We start from the raw sequence: 17,903 nt of genomic DNA on the forward strand, positions 1-17,903 counted from the left end.
AAACCCTAATGTGAGGTTAACTTAAACGATGTTGCATTATGACAGAGAAATTGGCTGTGTCTTATTGCCCTGCAGGGGATAGGACCATCATTAGAGATGGAGAAAAGGTTATTAGTCAGGAAGATTGAACTCCCTTTACTTCTAGCCAAAATGAAGAGCCTGTGTTATGCACATACTCTAGATGGCAAAGGGAGGGGATGAGAGGGAGGCCAGGCCCTGAGGAGAGAGCTAGGTTCTGAGACTGGAGGAAACAGATCATTGAAACCAGGCCTTTTAAAATCACAGCTTTTCATTGGTGGCCATATACATTCTTCAATCCTACACGTGCCTCAGGAGGTCACAGGATAGTGAAGGGTACACATGGATGCCAGGGAAATGAACTCAAAGTCTGTACCGTTGAAAGCCCCAGCAGATCCTGTGATCAAGGCAAGGGGTGGCAGACGCGGCACATGCCACAGGCAGCAGGACTATTACTAGAACACATACACACCTGACCGTGTTTCCCCGAAAATAAGACCTAACTGGAAAATAAGCCCTAGCATGATTTTTCAGGATGACATCCCCTAAACATAAGCCCTACTGCATCTTTTGGAGCAAAACTTAACATAAGACACCACCTTATTTTCGGGGAAACACGGTAGAATGGAGATATGGGCCAGAGATGAAGACAGCATTTCCTGATCCCAAATACACCAGCCGATGCTGGAACAACACCTCTGGCCTGGACCCAGTTATTGCCCTCAAAGGAATAAAGTGCTAGATACTGTCAACTTTGCCTCATTAAAAATGATGATGGGAAGCCCAGTTGAAGCCATCTTTCCCAGCTAGAGCTAGAAGTCAGAGGACAGGCTCGCCACTGGGCAGAAGCAAAATGGACATCAGAGGCTCTGGCTGGGTGTCAGAAACTGTGAGAAGCACATGAACACTGGCCAGCTGTCATGAGGTCTTTCCAGAAAAAAGCTCAGACCATCCTGTCCTGGCCTCCTGTCACTTCTCCAACCTTCTTCTTAGCATCATCTCCAGGCCTCTGCTGCCAGTGGTGCTTTTCAGACTGATTGGTCCCATTAAAGGAGTCAGATGGTACTTTCTGTATAAAGGATGAGTGGGCATGTCCATAAGATGCATCTCATTTTACTAACATCACTAATTTCTTTGTTTTCTCCCATCCAATCAATCATTCCACAACATCTGTGAATTTCATTAATGAGCCATTGACTCCCTCTTCCAGATCATTAGTGAAGATGTCAAATTCTGACTGGACCTAATACTAATTCCCACGACTAAATGTTGTCTTCCCTGAGAGCTCCCACGGGAGGCATGTATCATTCTCATACATGGGTCTTCATTATCCCAAACTAATTTTAACTTCTTTTGCAAGAAACATTTAACATGTTATAAAAATTAATGTTTTCCCCAGGAACTCCTAATTTTCATAGCATCAGAACAGATGGCCACATGCTACAGCCATGAAATTCCAGCCCCCACGAAACAGATAATGTAGGATCATTTATCTATTTACTTCTGTCTCTGGAAGAACAGAAGGATCACATCCTTCTGCTACATCATCCTCTATGCTTTTTGCGCCTTTCCAGCATCACACTTTTCTATTGATTTGCCTTTTCTATTTGACAGAAGTTTCTGATTTCAGCTCATCTTCTTGGTTACACTTAGGGTACTTTATGCAAATCAGTATGCTTCTGGGTGGCTCGTAGCTTACAGAGGTGGCTAAAATTTAAGTTTAGAGAAGATAGTATTCTCAATTGTTTGAGAACAAGTATTGCTTCCTGAGTTTTTCTGACCTTTCTTTACTCTCTTCCAGTGTAAATTGGGTTTTAGTAAGTGAACTGAATCAAAGAATATGATCTAGTGAATGAGGTTAATTTACTTTTATTTTTATCCCTAGGTGCCTACTGTGTTTCCCCAAAAATAAGACCTAACTGGAAAATAAGCCCTAGCATAATTTTTCAGGATGACGTCCCCTGAACATAAGCCCTAATGCATCTTTTGTAGCAAAAATTAATGTAAGCCACGGTCTTATTTTCAGGGGAAAACGGTAGTTACACAGAGTATTCAAGTTCCAACACCAACTTTTGTTCTTTTTGCCTTGAAATTTCCTTCTGAAATTCAGGAAAAGAAGAGCATTTTTCTTCTTTCTATTAAAATACTTTTTTAATGAAAGAATATAAAATTACATTTCTACTGTCACTATAACTTGCAAAAAATGCTTATGGAGGCACACTGAAAACTATAACATAAAACATTTGTTTTTTGGAGTGGCAAAATTGAAGATACATTTTTATTTTATTATAATTTTGTTTAGTATGATTGGTACAATATAATCTGTAGTATACTCTTCTATAGTTAGATAACAAGTGTCCTTTTCAAAGCTATGAACAGGAGCAATATTTAAAACCCTTGAGGAAATAGTTTTTTTCCTGCTTGGAGTCCAAACTAAAAATGGATTTCCCATTAGCCAAGTGATGTGGCATTTCCTAAGCAACCACAGCATTAAACATTTTCCAGGCAACAGGATCTATGATATTACTGTTTAATCACTTTATGCCAAAGAGCAGGTAGGTTGTATTATGTAATTCAAAAACTATTCTGGAAGGTATGATGCCACTAGGTCTTTGGACACACTTCCAACTTTTAGTGACGATTATTTGATTTTGTACAGTAATATAGCATAGCATAGCATTGTAGAACAAATATATAGCATAATATTAGAGCATTGACTTTGGAAACAGCATAGGTTCAATTCCTGGTCCTGCCGTATTAGCTGTATAATCTTGGGAATATTATTGAATCTCTTTGAGCCCCAATTTTACTATATGAAAATGTGATAATGATATCTACCAATTATGAGGTTGAGTGAGTGGATGTATTAGGAATAGATAGATAGATAGATAGATAGATAGATAGATAGATAGATAGATAGATAGACAGACAGACAGATAGACATAGATGTAGATAGATAGATAGACATATAGATATAGAGAGAGATATTTAGTTGAAGGAATTGGTTCACTTGATTATGGAGGCTTGGAGAGTCCCAAATCTGATAGGGCAGGCCCACAGTTTGGAGACTCAGGGAAGAATTGCAGTTCAAATCCAAAGGCAGTCTTGGAGAGGTCAATCTTTGTTTTGTTAAGGCTGCCAATGGATTGGATGAGGCTCATTTACATTATGGAGGGTAATTTGCTTTACTCAAAGTCTACAGATTTAAATGTGAGTTTCATCTGAAAAACAACACCATAGAAATATCCAGAAGACTGTTTGAGCAAATACCTGTGCACTGTGGCCCAGCCAAGTTGACATATTAGAACGAACCATCACAGTGAGGTAAGATTTGTGAAGAGGGAGAAACATACAGTAGGAAGCATTCAATAAAAACATAATATTTTATGTATCCCAGGGACCTAGGGGATGAGGATGAAGTTAATTTTAAGAGAAGTTCTTTGTTGAAAGTTTCTGATAAGGATCTACTAGTATATGGCTGAGGCAAGTTGGAGTGATTCACTGTTTAAGACCAGAGTTGTTTTGTGACTCTGAAAATTGGCTATTCTATTACATACAAGAGAGAAGACTCTGTAATGATGTAGAACTACTAACTCTCACCCACTAAGGTACAACAAAAGAGAAGATCTTTAGGAAGATTCACGAATGATAAATAGTTGCACTCTCCTAGCTCTGGGGTAATGCAAGGCCAACACTGTAGTAAAAAATAAGTGCATACTCTTCATTTTGTATTTTTCTCTTCCAAACCATACACAAAGTGCAGAGCCAGATGTTCTAAAAGATATGCCACCAAAATAGTACAAGTAGAGAATAGAGAGTACTAAAATAAAAATGTAAGTGTACTGATTAATGCTGTGGGGGAAAAAACTTTAAGACATTAAAGTTTTCTACAAGTAAATTCAACAGAAATTCCATTCTGATTTGATACTGATAATGACCTTGCCTAGGTCTGATATGTTTCAGACTTAGAGGCTCTCAGCAAAGATATCTGCATCCTACATATGCCAGTCTGACCGCTGTGGAAAATAAAACCCCATCTATAAAAGTGCAAACAGTGGTCAACAGAACACAGGCAGTGGAAGTCAGAGAGACAGCAGGAGTTCTAAATGCAGTATTAATTTTTTAAAAATTTAAATGCGTTTTAAGGGAAAATGCATTGAAATGGAGACAAAAATTAACAACTGGATGGAAGTTTCCTTTTAGCAACACTTTCCTCTTCATGTTGGAAAATGTTGTAAGCCAAGTTTCCTCTCCTGTAATATAGAGAAAATAAAATGACCTGTTTTGCTTTCCAGAGGAGTTGTGACTGTCACAGACGGCAAGATATGTGAAAGCACTTTGAAAACTGAAAGGGTATAAGTGGAGTTATTATTTTTAGTATTGAAAAAAGAGAGGAGAGACAGTGTAGGAAAATGGGGAGAGGATAAGAGCTTTAGAATCAGCTAGTCTGGAGGTTGGATATCAATTCTGCTTCCCTCTGCTTGTGTGACTGAGAAATTCTCTTAACCTCTTTCAGCAAAAATGTCAGGTTTTATTTATATATTGAAAATTCCAGGTGTGTGCATACCTATGAGTATGTATGTGAACTTGTATGCATGAATATGTAAAAAAAAGAAAGAGGTGAAATTGCAGCACTAATGGTACATTGAATGGAAGCATACTATTTAACACAGAAGATGCTAAAACCCAGGAGCTTTTCAGGACCAAGAATAAAATACTTTTGTGGAAGGGAGTTACAATGAGTCCTGGAAAGTGGGACCACGAATAAAGGGGAAAAGTTAGGATGGGCTGAATCTAGACCAGAAGAGAAACTGGAAAGAGGTTTCAGGTAGCCAGCTCAAATCCATAGAATCTCAGTAGGAGGAAGATCTCAGGGCAGTGAAACCCCATTAGACAAAAGCATGGTGTCTCTTTAAAAACAAATAACAGAATTAGGAAAGCAAAATAAAACAGAGGTAAAGACCTAATGACTCTTTGGACTCTGGAATTGAAAAGAAGACATGCTTGAGTCTAAACACCCCAGAGATGTACTTCTTGGGTGCCTGTTAATAAACTATTGTCTCTTGGCTCCAAACCCACCTGTGTACAGTCAGCCTTGTGATATTAGGTCTGGGACTCTGTAACCCACATCTCTGTTTTGCCGACTGATTCTATGCTCGGCTGTTGGTCAATGGGGGCACTAGAGGGAAACTGGAAAGTTTAAAAAAAAAAAAAGGATTGTTCCTCTGTTTGCTGCCTGTGAGCTTCTCACCTATTTTCCTGTTCCTAGGAGTATCACTCTCCAAATGCCTCTTCGCCTTAGTCGTGGCAGTTTCTTCTTGTAATTCCTGTAACACTTGCAGACTCAGATTCATGATATCGCTTTGGAGACCTGCACCAGCCAGTCAGAACCCACTCTCCTTACAGATCTGGGTCCCAGACCACTTCTCTGAGCTCAGAGATACTGGGCCCAGCGAAGTAGTGTAGAGAGCACCCTTCTCAAAGGATGCTTAGTCTTACCACTTCTCTTCATCACACTTGAGGTGTTGGCCAATGCAATAAGGCAAAAAAAGAAAAAAAATTAGAAAAATACAAAAAAAAATGATCAGGAAGGGAGAAGTAAAACTTTCTCTCTCTTTGTACATAGCATGATTATTTCTATATAAATTCCTAAGATTCTATCAAACAACTAGAACTAATAAATGAACTTGTCAAAGTCACAGAATCAAGGTTAGTATACTAAAATTTGTTATATTTCTATATACTATAGCAAACAACATGAAAATAAAATTTTAAAATTTCCATATCCATTAGCATCGAAAAACGCAAAACCCTGCGAAAATATGATTCTGTCATCCAGGATTTAGTATATACTTTTGATCAGGTAACAATAGATGGTGTTGTCTCTCCTACAGCTAGAATACAGGGATTGTCTAGGAATCAGTGGGCTGAAGTGGGAATGGCTCTTCTCATTATTCCATCAAATAACCCACTTGCACAGTTTTTACATCCATACCTACAACTTTAAGATCTACTGTTTGGAGGTCTGGGTGTCTAAGAGAGAAATCCTTAGAAGAATAGTTTTATGGAACCGGAGTTTGAGGCTGCTATTGGGTCATTTTGAGTTCCTCATACCACTAAACCAACAGGCGAAGAAAAGTGTTGCTCTGCTGGGTGGCTGTTCCTAATTACCAAGAGGAAATTACATTGACGCCAGAAAATGTGAACAGGGAGGACTGTTTCTGAAACTGAGGGGATTCTCTGTGATGACTCTTATTACATCATTTCCAATAATAAGAGTTAAATGAAAACTACATCAACCAATAAAGGAAAAGAGTTGCTGAAGATTCAGACTTTTAGGTAAAGAACCTTGACCAGGTGTAACCCTGGCTGATGGAAAAGGAAACTTAGAATGTGTAATGGAAGAAGGAAGTTAAAAATACCAGGCACAGCCTGGTGATGAGTTACAGAAATAAGAACTATAGCAGCTTCATATAGTCTTCTTGGTTTGCTGTTGTTGTTGTGTGTGTGTATATATTAACTATTTTATTCTTCTCTGCCATTCTTATTATATAACATGTTTTATTGAAGGCTAAATCGATGATTTAGTATTTAGGAAACAATATATAGATGAAATTGGGATTGAAAGTGAGGTACAATTATACTCCAGAGGTAACTAGAAGTTATCTACAGGGTAGATTTTACCCACCCTCTGTGTGCAGGAAAAAACAAAAACAAAACATTCACTATCTATTTATATTTATCTTTATATTAGCCTTTCAAATTTCTATATTTACGTATATTATGTATTACTAAAATAATACACATAAAATTTATAAATAGATAAATACACACAATCAGGGGTGCATGCTAAAAAAAGCATGATAGGGCTACATGATCAAAAGAAGTTTAGAGATCACGAAGTTAGAGCATAGTGGTTTAGAGATCAGGAATGTAGCTTCGTTCCCCATGTGTGGGCTACTTAGTTTTGCAAATATGTACATTCTATTCCAAAGTCACGAGCCCTGTTCACTCACCCATTCAGTACCATCTACCCATGGCACTAAGTCAGAAATTGAAGGTACCTTAGTAGAACACATCTTTCCTGCTTAAACAATGAGTCCACATCATTGGCATGGAATCCGAAGACCAGTGCTTACAACATCCTGAATAAATGGGTCTGTTAAGGTCAGCAACATAGTTGGTAAGCTCCTAGAGAGAAGTGATCTAGTCTGTTGATAGTTAACTCTTACTCTCACATTCTGTTTATCAGAAACATCTACAAATGACACTTCAGAGCTCTACCAGTATAGTGATGACTGATATTCACAAAGTCCTGAAGGATTACACACTCATGTTCTGCCTTCTCAATCAAACCAGAAGACAGCAACTTATTTATATCGCTCAATTTTGCATATTTTTGGAACAGGGCACCATGCTCTTAGAAAAAAAAATTTTTTTTTTTCATTAACTTGAGTACTTCCTCTAGCCAGGCCTGACAAATTTTTCTGTATTTCTTTTGTTCCATCATCTATCCAATTTCTCCATCCATGTCCTCACTCACTGCAAGTTTATTTACTGAACACCTATTGAGTGAACAGGCAAAGCTTACAGATAAAGGGAATGTCAAAGTCCTTACTTGCATTATCTGTAAAATAAGGGAATTGAACTAGAGTGACCTCTAAAATTCTTGGACAGAGTTAGAGATCTGTGTCAAGTATTCATCCTAGGTATTCTAAGTTGCATTCAGATTGATCAGGTTAGCTACACTCCAAAATTAAAACACACACACACACACACACACACACACACAAAATCAACAACAACAACAAAAAACCAACTAAATTTCCCTACCTCTTAACCCATTTCCTTCTTCTTGCCCAAGTCTTCTTTTTAAAAAGTTACTGGATACAGATCCTGAAATATTCTAATGATCATTACCTATTAACAACCAGGACACAAAGACGATGAGAAGCTCCATCGGTGATCAGCAGCTGCCTGGCACTGCAACTCTGAAGATGACGGGACCCCTTTGTTTCTATAGACAAAATTTTCCTCTCTTAAAAGTAATTGATATTGTTGATAGACTACAACTTACAAAGGTACTGCTCAGTAGGAAAGCTGTTAGGGAAAAAGTATTTCTAGATCATTTGGATAACAGAGACAAGAAATTTTCAGATAAACCGAAAACTGTTTCAGATGACCCTAAATGATAGAAGAGCTTTTCCTGTTGATGAGAAGACACACATTCACTTAAATGGCTGCCAGCACACAAACACATCCTCACAGAATTATATGCCCTAACATTTATCTTACTAATTAGACAGCAATCTCACATCCAAGAAGCCACTCAGAAGTGGGACACATCCCAAGTCTTTTAAATAAATCTCACTTGCAAAAACTCCTTCTGTTTCATAGTTCTGAAATAAAGAATGCTACTATGTCTTTGTCATAGATCCATTATTTTAATTAGTTTTCAGTCTCCCAGTCCATCAGTTCAATATTCTTCCTGATCTCCAAGCCAGGTATAAAACCTCTTATATCTATTCATCTAATATTAACATCAATACTGATGACTACTCACTTAAATGTAATCCTGCATTAACTAGTACTTCATTAAGTCTTTACTCATTGAAATGCTGCAGTTGCCTATGTAAAGTTCTTTTGTATGTGACTATCTGTAGAAAGGATAAGGAGTTTCTTCACCTGATCCAAGAATCAGGGACGCAAGATTGAGGAGAAAAGGCCAGGAATGATAGGGCAAAGCCATTGCAACTGTTGTACTTACAGTGGAGTGGCTTTCACAGTGATTTTCTTTTTTAAAAAGGAGGGTTGCTTTCTTTTACATTTGAAAAGAAAAAGAGAGTATGGGTGGGATACGATTAATGGGTATTTATGGTTTATAGTTAAAATGGATTATACCATGCTGACACCCTTCATCACCTCTAAACCTGCAGTGAGAGAACATTCTTTTAAATATGATGGAAAATAAACAGTTATGTGAGCATTGCCATCTGGGTAGGCTTTGGTGATAACTTTCAAAATCCTCTTAGCATCCTCTAAAAGATACTTTAAATGCATTCAGATGGTTCTGACTAAGTGCTGTGGGAGTTTAAAGGATTTCAGCAGTTTTTCCTCTCTCAGTCAGCAAGAATTTTCTTCTAAAAACCTCCAGTTCCTTTAGTACTTTGCAAATATTGGTGAATGAAAACCCATCAGCACTACCCACAAGCAAGCTGCTTTCAGCCAACTTCCTCAGCTAGCATTGAGCTATTTTCTCACTATGAGCACAGGCTTGCAGTGTCACACATGGCCCTGATGGAGGTTCCCGAAGGTAAACAGGAAAACTGGAACAGAGTGGTTCTGGCTGCGGTCACTGACTGCAGCGGTTATGGAGATTGGTTATGGACACGTCACCTAACCAGGAAAGCAGCCATGTGGCTTCATAGAAAGTTTTGGCAATTGACATTTCTAAAAGCAACAGTACATCTAGTTCAGTTCACAAAATAAACCACTGAAATCCATTGGGGAATGGCCCTGAATTAAAATATTAACAAAATTCTGAAGAATAGGTCCTTTCATACACAGTTGGTAGTAGAGTTGTAAACTAAAACAAACAGTTTAAAAAAATCAAAAATCTAATTGTGCATATCATTTGACTAAATAATTACTCTTCTGGGAATTTAGCCTAAGAGCATAATCAGAACAGCATGCAGGTATATGTGTATAGAACTGTTTATTGTAGTATTGTCACCGGAAGCAACCCGAATGCTCGTATGAGGTACTTTATTAATTTTTGGTACATATTTACAAGAAATCAGTTAACCATTAAAATTAATGAGATACTCACGTGGAACGAGATGTTCATGATACATTTTTAGGTGATAAAAGTAGATTCGTAATTATATGTCTAGCATGTGTCCACTTTTGAGTGAATAGATAAACAATTGAATGAGCTCTGCTTGGATTCCCCACTCCTGGTACCAAATTCTGCATGAGTCACAGTTCAATAAGAGAAGTAGAATCAGTAGGACATATCTATATGTATCTATCATCTAGCTAGCTAGCTAGTTATCTGTGTATCTATCTATCATCTATCTACAAAGCGATTTGTTGCAGGGGATTGCTTCATGCAATGCTGGGGGGCTGCTTAAGCAGTCGTGATAATGCTGTGTGCCTGTGTCTGGAGGTGCTGGAGCTTGAAGGTCCACAGGACGGTCATGAAGGGGAGCTCACAAGCAGGCTGGAGTCCCACAAGGATGACCTGAAACCTGTGTCTGTTCTTGTTGTCCCTGTCCTTGGTGACAAGGGTATCCTGCAGAAGTGGGGGCCTTTTGTCATGGAACTGAACGCACACATCTTCACAAAAGCTACAGGAGGATTCAGAGGGAGGTAGAGCCTCTGCAGGCCCAGCAGCTGCCTCACTTGAATGAGGAGAGTCGTAGATCAGCAATAAAGTGCGTGAACTACAAAATGGCTACTTCCTTCCTTCTGCCTGCTAACAATCTTGTAAGAATTTCACTTATGACCTTCCCTGACCAGAAATACACAAGAAGAATTCTTGGATACGTAGTTCAGATTAGTCAAATTGACACACTGCAAAGCCATCTCAGAGGCCAAGTTGGAATGTAGTTCGGAGTGGGAACTCAAGGACTGCCTACTCCCTGAAGCCCTGATTCAGGCACACATCTTCCCCCTGACCTGGATAGGGAAGACTTGCCCACATAGTTTAAATGATTTTCTCTCTGCCCGTGGCAGGATTGGGCATTCGGAAGTTAAAAACATCTATGACCACCTCAGGGATACTGTGGATGCCTGATCATGGCATTATATACCAGAAGCTAAACATTAATGAATGCCAACTATAATTTTATATATATAATGTGATGGCTCGGTGTGAGGTCGGAGGGATAGTGGATGGGGGTAGGGGGGTTCACAGTGTGAGGGATATAAATGATGAACGTCTAAGTATTACCTTGTCTTGTACATCTGAAACTAATAAATTAAAAAAAAAAGTTAGAAATGGTTTAACAACAACAACAACAACAACAACAAAAACATCTATGATACTTGATAAATAGTGATTGCCCCAAGTGTTTTACATATATTTATTCATTTAATTCTCACATCAAATTCATGTTAAAAATGAAGAAACTGAAACACAAAGCGATTAAGTAACTGGCCAGAAAGTAGCTGTTAAGGAACAGAGTCAGGATTTCAACCTTAGTACTCTGGTTCTAAATCCCATGTGCTTAACCATTGCATTACAGTTATTTCTCCTAGATAGCTATGTTGCAGCAAATTGGTGTCTGTCATCACAACCTTGAAACATAGCAAAATCCTTAAAAATCTAATAAAGTATACCATATTCTATTTACTAAAAGTAGAAGAACCATTAATGTATTTTAAACAATTTATCTTGAACAAATTTATATTAAAGTATAGTTTCCAAAATAGCCAAATCTTAATTCTCATACAAATATAAAATGAACACCTGTTAAATATTTTATTTAATTCATTGATTAATGAGGAAATAAGTATGACACTAAAACTGAGTCAAATAAGAAACTGACTTAGAGATATTTATGTTCTCTACTGGATAAAATTAATTTGCATCACTATGAACAGAAATATTTGCATTATCATCAGTTTTCTTCATGAATAAAACTTTATCACTACAGATCTGTGAATAGCCTTGTCAAAGACAGTCAAAAGTCCACACTCCATAAAATCAGATAATCCCTAGAAATTCTGTTAGGCATTCCTATATTTACTTCATAGACACCTTGGTGAGCTCCCATTTCCAAAGCTTGGACAATTTTCCTGACAAATGAAATAAAACTTGTTTACTAAATTAAAATGAGCCATTCCTAAAACATTCTAGTTACTCCAAATTGTATTTTAAGTGTCAAATTTCCCAAGGCTCCTTTCTATTCTAAAATTCTATGACTCTAAGAAAACATATATTCCCCAAGTTAGATATTGTAAGAATAATATGACAGTAACTTTATTTTCCTGTTTCAGGTGGTATTATAATTTTGAAGGTAGTGGGAGAGTATTCTAACAGATTTTTATCAGGGGATATTATTAGAAACAGGTGAGGAAAAGAAATAAAGGAAGATATGAGAAAACGAGAATAAGAAAGATAGATGGGTCGGGAGGTAAAAACAGATATATGGATAATATAAAAAATGGCACGTAGTAGACTGTGTTCTAAGAAAACACTGAAGAAGATTATATTTATTTCCACACCAAGAGTCTCAAAACCATCAATTCAGTGTTGCTGAGTCCTAAATATCTGAGCTAGCCAAGTTCACCTCCTTGTCTGGGGTCAGTGGGAAAGTAAACATTCTAAGATTCCAATTAGGCCACTGGAGAGGAATGCTTAGTTTTGTGGGATTACAAAAAAGCAAAAAGAACACATTATGTTTTTCAAAAAAAAGTTCCAGAAGGAAAAATCCTCCACCAGGTTCCTTTTGAAATGACATCCCTGCCAGGTTGGCAGAAGCTGAACAATAAAATGTGTTGGAAGGAGCCTCTCTCCCAGTGCAGTCGAATGTGCGCTTCTGTGTTTTGTGATGACGCTAGTTTCTGTGTCAACTAAGAAGACCGGAAGACCTGATTCTCCCTTCCAGCCCCAGTGAGCAGGAAGAGCCCATTTAGAAGTACTTATCTGAGCACAACCTGTGGTACCCTAACCATATTATCGCAGCCTTAGAATCACCCAAGGAATACTTCACTACTGAGAGTGTTAGATGATACTTTTAAAAAGATTTTGAACTCCAGGTAAGATGATCATTAGATAAACTATTAATCATTTAGGGTGCTGTAATCTCTCTAATTATATGGTGAGTAGGAATTGAAAATGGTTTAGCCCATAAATCCGTTTAACCTAATTTGTGGCATCAAGCATCAGAATTCATTTCCACATTACCATGTGACAGTATATAGGTGTTAGGCTGCTGGCTGAGCACTGGGCCAATCACCAGAAGAGGAGCCACATTCTCAAGGTGCTTAAATCTTAGTTGAGCATATACAACAAGCATGTACAACAAAAGTCCTTCAATTCAGCGAGTTGGAGACCAGGGCTCCAGTTTGGGATCTAGCACTGAGGAATTGTGTGAACCCGAATACATCATTTCCCCAAGTGGTGCAGAGAGTTTTAAATCTGTAAGTAAGAAGATTAGACAAGATAATTCTTGAGAGCTCTTTCAGATCCCAAATGATTTAATTCTGTTTTATGAATATGAATTACAGTGTTTGGGATGTTGCGGACTAATCCTGAAAGGCCCGTTGTCGATTTAGTAGCAGCAGATTTAGTAGTGGTGACAAACAAGTGACTAACATTGATGATGCTCTTACTATGGACCAAGCACTGAGCTTAGCACATTAAAGCATCTCTCATTTAAGCCTTACAGCAATTTTATGAAGCAGATGACATTGGTACACTTTCAGATAAGAAACTGGGGCATGGAAGGTTAAAGTCCTCCCCATAAATTACACAGAGTGATGAGTCATATATCTAGCAGGAATTTTTAAGTGGAACTTGTTGGCAAAAGTTTGGAAGACAATTACTGAATGTCTTGAAAGTCACATTCAGCAGGTATAGGACATACACAACCCCTAAACAGATTGCAAAAACAATTATTTCAGTCCATCTTTACCACCGAGATCCTGTTTTAAGCCATCATTATCTCCTGCCAGGGCTCCTGAACCAGCCTCCCACAGACAACTCTGTGAGATCTTTTGCCACGCCCTCCCCAAGGCAATTTCACACTGTAGTGTGAAAAATACAGAGTCATTTTTCCAAAAGACAAGTCTGATGTTAAATATTGGCCACATGAATACATGAAAAGTAAAATGGCGTCCATCTGTGTCTGAGAACTGATTGTTGGTGAAAAGAAGAAGGGAGAGAGAGAGAGAGAGAGAGAGAGAGAGAGAGAGAGAGAGAGAGAGAATAAATTATGGAGGCAGAGGCAGGAAATGGCATGATAAAAACTGCTTGTGAAAAAGTAGTTCCAGAAGTTGTGTGTGTGTGTGTCGAGCACACTAGTCGTAGAAGAACACTACTTCCACTGGCTGCCTTCCAGGGTGGAGCTGAGGAGAGCGGCCAGGATTGAGCTTGACAAAAGGACTCAATCCAGAAAGCTTCTCAGGGAAACAATCCAAAGATTTAGGGAAGGGCTGAATGAAAGCAAAAGGGAAATAGAAAGATTAACTATGATTCAGGAATTTTAGAGATCATCAACGGCTGGAGAACAAATAGGTCTTAGTGAATTATTTCTTTAGCCCATTAACTACCAGGAATTGCAAAGGAAATCTACTTGTGGCAAGCCTCAACTTTATCAAGTTCTTTCACATTTATTATGTTTCTAATATAATCCAAACTTTTACGTAGTAATCCTTTCTAGCGAACAAAAGAAGTCTTGTGGATAAAATTTCTAGAGCTCATTGATGAAAAGCTTTAAAGAATCTATTTATCATATGTTTAATTATTTTAGTAACCTTGGGTTATATCCATCATTTTACATTTATATTATACAGGCCCTAAGGGTATAAAGCTTTGCTTTTATTTAATCTTCATAATATATTTAACTATGGCAATATGAATAATCACCTTAACTTTAAACTGCTGAACTACATACAAATTTTTAGAGAAATACCTCTAATCTATGGAGCATATTCTTTTAATTCCCTGCTTACTGGACCCAGAAAAGAAATGTGTAATGTTTTGCTCACTATGGCTCTCTATTTTAGGTCAGGAGACAGATCAGAAAAACAAATCTCATATCTGACTAGGGAAATCTACATTTTCCAATATGGATTACTTTTGGTCCAGTGAGTTTTGCTTCAATTCTTTTTCTACTGTGTCTATTTTCACAAGATGATTAATGACTGAACTTTCCTTGTCTTCCCCACAGCTGCCTTGAAAATTTCCAGTATTGGTTTACTCATTTACTATGAGGGCAAAACAAAGGTGAAATCTTCAATGTAAGTGTTGCTATTAAATATGAACAGATATTCATCATTAACCATTTTAATAATGTTTTGATAATACATAGAACAGGTCTGTATAGCATACATATTTTTTACCTATACTTTTGAGAAAAAAAATATTGCTTGTGAAAAGTATCAGATTAACCTTACAAATTGAACCCTCTCTCTATATTAAAGACACCAGAATGGCAGAAAATGATCCTCTCTCTGATATGTAGTCTCAGTTCTCAGAAGGGACACTCTAAAAATAAAAATAATTTTCACAGAGAACAAAAATATTAACTAGCACTTCACTCTTAAAGTAGTCATTTATACAGTGAATATTGACAGCAAGTGTTTCAAATGTCCAGTCTGAGAAACACCAGGCATTTCTCTTCTGAATTCTCTTACAATTAACTGGAATTTTCTGAATCTTAAAGCATAGTTGCTTGTGGAAAGTCCTGACTTACTAGAGTTAACATTATATGTAAAAACCCATTCTATACCGAACTACAGACCCATGAAACAGGACTACACTGTCATCCTGAAATAAGAAATCCATTTTATTTTCTGGCTTTTGGGACATCAGAAAATGGTAGTTTAATCTAGATTCTTTACAAGCTTAAACAGGCTTTGGGGAGAGGAGTCAAGAGCAGTCATTGGCATCTAATAAACCTAAATTCTAATCCTCAGTAACGTGTTGGATCAGCTGGGCCCATTTTCTCCCTCCAATACTACAATCAAATACACAGAACTTTTCTCATTTCCTTCAGTCAGATAGGTTTTCTCTCACTTCCAAGCACACAGACATGTTTTTCAGGGTATTTACCTGGAATGCTCTTACTGTCCCCTTTCTTTCAGCTAAGCTAATACCATTGTTCTTTAAGTCTCTGCTTAAAGGCCACATGTCTTCAGCAAGTCTTTCTCTGCCCACCAGATTATTGATAAATATTACCATAGCTCCCTGGAACATGTATGTTCCCAGTATGATAACAAGCATCATACTGTACTGTAACTAATTTCTTTAATGTCTTCATTCCCTTTGAAATTGTAAACACTGCAAGGACTGGGACTGTCTAACCTTAGGGCCTGGGTGAGAGAGGGTGCTTAATAAACATCTTTTGAGTGAATGGATGAATGAAAGGTTATCTGTGTAATCTAAACCTAGTTACTCATCACTTCGAGAGTTCATGTGAACTATTCCAAGAACTAAAAGAGATAACGTGCATAGAGTATAACTCCAAAAATTACCAGCTTCATAAATGGGAGCTGTCTTTATCAGAGTAGTCTACACATTTGGGGCCATTGTGTGAAAGATTATAGCAAGTCTAAGAACCTGTTGGAGACAAACAGAGGCCACCTCAGAATGCCCTAGCTCACAGTCTTAGTTGCACATTTTTCCAGGAAATGCCAACCTCAATTGCCATGGTAACCAATGAAAACAAATCACTTTTAAGAACATCACTTTTAGGAACACTTTCTAATTTTTTTTACTGTAGAATACTACTTTTTAGTTAAGAAATATGAAGAAACACAGACCTAAGCCTAAGGTCATAGGATTATTAGTCTTGTAGAGATGCCATTTTCTTGTCACATCCCCCAACAGAAGGGAAATGGCTAAAAGACAGGGATTATATCCTTCTTGTATTGTCAGAACACCTAGTCCAGAACTTTCCTTTAGTAAAGACTCAATACATCTTTGTTAAATAAAATTATCAAAATAATTTTGGCTTCCCAAAATAAACCTTCACATTTTACCTGAAATTCAGGGTGGTATTTCTAGCTTTCTACTGATCTAGATGCTCTGTCATCTCCTAGAATTCAACATGCCAAAAATGAAGTTTGTTATTCCCATTAACTCAAACTAGGCTGGCTCACTTCCCTACCATCCAATATATTCCAGTGGTATCGCTATTATAGCAGCCTTGAAGTTATTTTTCAATTACTCATTGGTGAAGTAATAGAGCTTCTATACATAATCTATCACATATATAGATTCTATATATAATCTATCTATCTTCAGTATATAGTTTCTATGTACTTTCTCAGGGCCAGAGCTCAGGGCTTGATTTCTAATTTCCCAGATAATCCATGACGGATTTCCTCACCACTGAAACTATTAATCTTCCTAAATTCATTTCTGTGTCCCTCTCTTGCTTAAGAACTTATATGGTTCTCCATTCACTAATATGTTCAAAACAGACTCTTCTGCCTCTTTCTTGGGGTTCCCATAGTCTGCCTCCAATAATTTCCTATCTTTATTCACTATTTCCTCACTGCCTCAGTAAGGCTCATTTGTACTTTGGTTGCTTTCCATAACCCCTCAAATAAATACGTAAGCTGTGCTCACTTCTGTAGTGCCTACTTCCCTCCTCTTCACTTAATTAAATCTCACTTAAATCATTCTTGGAATCCCAATTAAAGTCCTATGTCTTCCATGATCACTCTAAATCCCACTGTTCTTCCTTTCTCTGAACTTGCATTGCAGTTATAGCTATTGCCCCATAATTTATCAATTAAATATTCTCTAGATGTTTCATATACTTCCATTCCACATACACTTATTTTTTTATTAAATTTATTGGGGTGACATTGGTTAATAAAATTCTATGGGTTTCAGATGTACAATTCTGTATTACATCATCTATAAATCCCATTGTGTGTTCACCACCCAAAGTCAAATCTTCTGTCACCATATATTTGACCTCTTTTACCCTTTTGTACCTCTCCCTTTCCCCTTTTTCCCTCTAGTAATCACAAGATTTTTGTCTGAGTCTATGAGTTTTACTTTGTTGTTTGTCTTGTTCATTTGTTACTTTTAGTTTTATATGCCACATATGCGTGAAGTCATATGGTTCTCGATTTTTCCTGTTGACTAATTTTGCTTAGCATGATAATCTCAGAATCCATCCATGTTGTCACAAATGGCA

The sequence above is a fragment of the Rhinolophus hipposideros genome (genome assembly GCF_964194185.1).
Source record: "Rhinolophus hipposideros genome assembly, chromosome: 9".
NCBI classification, from domain to species: domain Eukaryota; kingdom Metazoa; phylum Chordata; class Mammalia; order Chiroptera; family Rhinolophidae; genus Rhinolophus; species Rhinolophus hipposideros.